Below are 6,841 nucleotides of genomic sequence, written 5' to 3'. Positions count from 1 at the left end.
TATTAATGTTCCCCGTGACTTCCCCTGAATTCCCTCGTGCGGACAAGTAAGTTATTATGTTCCGGACCATAATAACTCACTTGTCCATCCAAGTTCATCCAGATCTCGTCACTATAAATTATTAGTTGATATTCAGATCCTATAATACTTGAGCCTCCGGTTATATTTTAGGTATCTTTTAAAGACATCCTAAATCTTTATAACCAATGGCTCTGATACCAACTTCTGCAACACCCCGTAACCGCAGCGGAAACGTAACCGGGGCGCCACAGACACCTCTGATATCAACCACATTGTTTATAAAGAAAACTGAATACATTAATATACTTCAAATTACATTATCTCATATTTCATTACCGTCTAGGTGATACACACATCAAACAATACGATACGTAATTCTATTTAATATAATGTATCGTAACATCCCGCACGCAAATCTTACACACATCAAGCACTTAGAACGTAAGCAATCACTTCATCTTAATCATACCTGAAAAGCATGTGAGAAAACGGGTCAACTACGAATAGTTGGTGAGTTTCACAATTTGAGTAAACCATGATAAATCAATATCATAATATAATATTATCGATGTAATTATGCTGAGCCCACAAGTGAAACCTCTGACTATCCACACACAACCCCGTGGCATACTCCGCCCACGGACCTGCCCCAAACCGCTATGCCTAACATTACATATCAAAATAAATAACAACAAAATAGACATGTGCAACTGGCTGGGAAACATCAGCAAATCCATGCCGGACCAGTTGGGTTTGTCAGACCAAAAGTACTATTCACACTCTACCGGCTTTTAGTTAATCACTCGTGTTGCGGGGCCTTACAATGTTAGTAACTCAGACAATTACCATCTTAGTACATTTCCGTACGATTCCCGTACAATAAAATATATATAAATACACGCAAATCCATGCATTCAGTATGTACTTAAACATTTCAATAGTAACATGCTTTCCGCCCCGGGAAAATATTTAATAACAATTCAGAAAAAGGGGCTCGTGAAACTCACCTTATCGCAAGCAAGCAGGTAACACAGTACTCAAGCTACTAATCCGGATCTGTAATACGATCCCTAAGTTCGTTACTATACAATCATTATTAATATAACTTTAACCGTGTTAACCGGCACATCTGGGGACACTGTTAACCCAGAACTGTACCCGTTCCGGGGGCAATGTTAACCCAGAAACACTTCTCCGGACTCAGATTTTGAGTTCAAAAGTCAAAATTACTATTAGTTTGTTTTCCCCGTTTTGCGTGCCTAGCACGGTTATCCGTTTTTACGTTTCCAAAAATAAGTTTGGTCACACACGACCCGAAAATAGTGGTTGACTGATAGTTTAATTAAAGATGTGAAATTAGAGCTCGGTTTAGACGCCCCGATAGGCCGCGGGACCCGTTTCCGTCTTTAGTGCACCGGAAACTGTTAAATCGTATAAATTTACTCAAATCATCCGAATTATTTTCGGATGATTTATTTTTTACTTGTTTAACTAAGTTATATGAAAATAGTTCATTTTTAGGGTTTTTATACACCGGTCAGCTCGTTTAGGCGAACTTTACCGGTTTACGCGTTTTAAACTTTAAAAGTTTGATAATTAGCACAAATAATTATCCGTTTAATCTCGGATCTTGAAATTTTGCACAAATCACTTTTTGACAGTGGGGAATTTTATAAAAATATTTCCAGAATTAATTTTTATATTTAAAATTTATTTATCTATTTTTAAACACTAAATATGTCATAAATACCAAACGACCTTAGAAAAATCCCAAATTTTTCCTGGATGTCCCCTGCCATCCACATAGTCCCCTGTAATTTTTCCAGAACCAAAATCTCTTTTTACATGCCATTTTCACTAGAACCGAGCTAGAAAACCCTAGAACTCGTTTAACCGAAAAGCCTACTTAGACTTCTCCAACGGACCTAAAATTTTGTGTGTGACTTTTACATGTTATAAAAAGCTTATCTGGAATTTTCCAGAATTTATCATGATATTTAAGTATTTTTCACCATTTTTAGCCAAAACCGAGCATTAAATTCACCAAATATTCATCCTTTATCCAAAAATTACCAAATTTTCACAGAACTCATATTTTCATGTATTTAACACCTCTGTAAAATTTCGTGACCTAACTCTAAACCGTTCACAATCTGTCCAAAAACTCATAACCGAACATAAACCGAATATACCTTTTGTTTTCCGCCACTACAAGCTACAAACTCGTCTTTCCGCCTTATCTACCACTAAACACAGAACCTACAACCAACATACCACAATACCAAGCAAGTTACACTCACCATCAAGCCTCTTACACTATAGTTTCGGTTATTGTTTCAAAACTAAAGTTTAAACCGTAAAAATTCGTTTATGGTTCGTTTAACTCCTTTCTTGGACCAAGATCCCTTGTATAACCCGTATACATCACTTGATCATGCAAGAATCGGTTTTCATCTCGGGTTTTCACCATTTTTCACTTGAAACCTCATTTTCTTGTAATAAACTCAAGAAACGAAGATGGAAACGTAAATAACTCGATTTTTACCTCGGTTTTCTTGCTACAAACTCGGGTCTTTAGATCATAATGTGGAGAGGAGAGTATGAATGTGGAGGTGATTGTAAAAAAAAATAAAGAAGAGGCAAGGGTTGCCGATCGGAATAAAGGGGGGGTGGGGTGGGACCCACCTTTCCATTTCTAGCCACACAATTGGATTTTTGGAAATCCGGATAATGTTTTGGATAGTCTGGTTCAGTTGGTTTTTCGGTTAAATCTTTAATTCGGCTTAAAACGAGGCTAAAACGGTCGTTTTCAGCTTAAAAAATGAAATTTATATAAAACCGATTTAAAAACTTTGAAAACTTAAACCATGACATTTATTAACTTAAAACATCATATTATTAATAATTGCGCATCTTTTTCGGCTTGATCGATCGTCTCTTGCTCGGTTTGGTATTGAAGGTTTCGTTTAATGTACCGACGTACCATTAAATCGAAAATTCTTTTTTCTGTGCTTTAATTCACTTATCCCGAAGCTTTAATACTTCGTAAACATCACTAAATATCATATATCTCGTCTATAATGTAATCCTCGATTCGTTCGGGTTTCAATAACTATCGATCGATTAATCGCATATTCAATACGATGAATTATATATTCACGTACAATCAATACAGTGAACCATGTATTCTCGTATAATTACTATGGTAATTCATGTACCCGACATTAAATATAACGTAACTATTGTCTACCGGTTAGGGTATACCTGGTTTCGTCGGAATCGTTACACCCTGTCTGACACACACAGAGACCACTCTCTGGTACTTCTTGGCTTCATCTTTCCATGCAGGAATATAGAATATTTTCTTATCATTTAGCACCTGCAAGTCAGCTTGAGACAAATTTACCAAGTGCATGGGATCATACACTCTCAGAATCTCTTGTTCGTCTTCATCTTCCATAACAGCTTCAGCTGTTTGACTATCAATGTACCACCACTTGAGATTCTTTTAGACATCCTTAGGCATTATCTTCATCGGTACTTCTTTTAAACACCGAACCGGTTTATATTTCATTACCATCCAAGGTTTACCATCAGCTCGCATTCCTCTTTCCTTATCTTCAACCAGCTTCCCTTTCTGCGGCTTTAACAATTCAAACTTCTTCTCTTTCACACTTTCTTTCCACACAATCTTCCCAATTATTCTGGCCATATTATCATCACTTCTATTAATCAACCCCAATTTAGCCAAATTCTTCACCTCAGACTCAGGCAAGGTATTCAGAGATCTCAACATCCTCTTAAAGTACTGAATCCCATCAAAGCGTTTAATCACAAATAATCTCAACTGCTCATCATACAACCAGCATATAATACCCTTCTTCGACTCAGCATACCCTTTGATATTGTAACTCTTTTTGAACATTGTAGGAACCGCTGGCTTCTTTGTCTTTACAAACCACTGAGCGTAGCCTTCTTTCCATCTCAGCTGCTCTTCCCACTCAGACTCATCTAACATATCCATATCCTGACTCACATTTAACTTATCAACGTCTGGAATATCATGTTCTACACTGTCATCCACAATCTCTCCCTCTTCAATCTCACTATCAATCACAATCTTTTCTCCTATCTTTTCAATATCCTCAACAGGTAACACATCTTCATCACCCAGATCATCATCATCCATAACCACAACATCTTCACCACCGGATCCACCTGCTGTACCAGTTGACTCCCCCGGAGATGTGGAAGTCCCAAGAGTTTGTTCAGTTCTTGGCAACTCACCACCTGCACATTTCGATGCATTGGGATCATCGTCTCTATCATGACTTTTCTTTGTTCTCAACTCATCGCCCTTGCAGCTCGTCTCCCCCTGAGATGCTAAGAACTGATTTAGAGCATCAAAAAGTTTACCGTGTTCAACAAGGAGGGACGATTGGATCTGATTTTCTGCTACAAGGCGCTGGATAGCTTGTGTCTGGATTAGATTTATTCTCGACTGTTCAGCAACCACCCTTTCAAGAGCCGCTATCCTTTCAGAATCAGACAAGGTAGCATCAAAATCAAACCGCATGTGAGAAACGTCTTGAGCATAAGGTGGAGGTATTCCCAGACTGACTGGATTATCAGAAGCAGGCTGAACAGTAACCGCGGGTGGTAATGTAACAGATAACCCCGCAGTAGCTACCAACATCGACTCAACAAATCTTGCAACAACCTCCGATGAAGTACGAGTAGGAGGTGGCAAGGAAACTATCTCCGGAGCCGAAAACTGAAACGTGGTTGGTGGAATACCAAATGATGATGATGTCACCACGGGAACACTAGAGGTGATCGGTACTGTTACAGTCATCGAAGCCGGAACCATGGTCATACCAGATAACGAGGATGGAGAGAAACGAACCACCCTTGAGCTTTCACCAGCTCCCGAACCCTCACCAGTTCTGGCCCTCTTTGATCAATGTATCAACTGGTCTAACTCCTCCTCGAAGTCAGATTCACTGTCATCTGAGTCTTTCTTTCTCTTACCATGTATTCTTTCTTGTGTGACCAGAATCTATCGTGCTTCAGCGATATCGTCAGCGGAGGAGTCAGAGTCGGTTCTCTCAGAATCTGCTACAGACGTAGCTACCATCGAAACATTCACACCAGATGCCTCAGCTTCTGGTGCTTGAACCTCTGCAGCTGGATCAATCTGCTCCATATCAAAAAAACCCTTGGCCACCAAAAGCAGCTTCAAGATCTACCTGTTCCTCTGGAGCTGCAACAGGATCAGCAGGCAAAGCTTGCTGTACCACAGGTGGTGGTTGAGGAACATCAGCCTGTTGCGGTGCCGGGTCCCGAAATTCATCTCCACAATGAGAAATATAAGTAGGGTTCACCAAATAACCAAACAATGGAGTGTGCCACGGATGAAGCTCTGGTTTGCTACGTGCGCTTGACGACCTACATTGCGCAAAGATCCTCTTAATTACACTCTCAACATAACGGATGGGACGTCGTTGAGGTAGCGTAGGTGCTACATGATTCAAAATCATCTGTAAGAATCTGGGGTACATTAAAAATCTTTCACGAGCGACCGCGCGTCTCTGACGATCGATTTCATAAAACATCATCTGACTGAAGCTGTAGGGCTTGTTGTAAGTCAGGGTTGTCATAACAGACTGCATCTTTGCCCCCATACCGTCAGTACCAGCTTTACGACCCGACATGCACACAATTATCACGTGCATCAGAAAACGCCACTGATCCAGCAAGAATCCTTTTCGCCTTTGACTGTCACCCAAAGGACCCGAATAGCCCATACGTAAAAATGCACCATCTCTGAATGGAGCTGAAAAATCTGTAGGATCATCTCTAGTTTCAGTCCCGAACTGCAAAGCGACTCTGATCTGATCTGCTGAGAACTGCACCTCCTGATTGTTCACTGTGGCGCGCATAACCGGAGGCTCAACTCTACAGTCATATTCTACCGTTCGCCAGAAATCTTCAATATTCGGTAGAGATATGGGGAGAGTTGTAGTAATAGCGTAAAAAATACGTGAGCGAACTAGGAAGGAGATGATCTCGCGATAGTCATCGATACCACTAGCATCCGGATCCGACGTAATGTACATGTTGTGACCCGGAAAGAACTTTCGGTTGTTGTCACCACCTTCGTCACCACCAGCATCACCAGCTCCTGCTACAGCAGCCATATCTGCACAACAAACGGTCTAAGTTAGAACATCGACAAAGCAGATCATAACTTCGCCAGTTACCATGAGCGAAGTTATGATAACATCATATGTGCAGGCGAAGTTAACCATATGGCGAAGTTGAGTGCAACTTCGCCTTAACCCTAACTTCACCTGAGAATAACCAGGCTAATTAATTAATTAAACATGAGCAGGCGTAGTTATGCATAAGGCGAAGTTGAGAACAACTTCGCATAAGCCTAACTTCGCCTGAATTTGAAACGGCGAGTAAAGAGGTCCGATCCTGGGTTGTTTAGTGAATTTGTGATTGAAAAAAAGAAAAGATGTTACTATGGAGATCTAGACGATTTACTGAGTTACGAACACATTAGAAACAGATTGGTTTATCAATTGTTTAAAAGTTAGCATAAACAATGTCACACATCGAATCACCACGGCCCTTGATTATCACCATTAGTATGAATTACATGTAATACCGAGCCTACACACCTTTAACACGGATTGGAAACAGATAATACGGATTCAAGGATTAAGTACGCCGAGGGTTAGGAGTGTATATAAGTTCGCCGAGGGTTTGACCAGGTTAACCCTTATATAGGTTTGAAAATGCAAGGGCGAAG

The sequence above is a fragment of the Bidens hawaiensis genome, unplaced genomic scaffold, assembly GCF_021521415.1.
Source record: "Bidens hawaiensis isolate Kalapana, Puna unplaced genomic scaffold, B.hawaiensis_p1.1 tig00004126_1, whole genome shotgun sequence".
NCBI lineage: Eukaryota > Viridiplantae > Streptophyta > Magnoliopsida > Asterales > Asteraceae > Bidens > Bidens hawaiensis.
Note: the sequence above shows the minus strand (reverse complement) of the source record.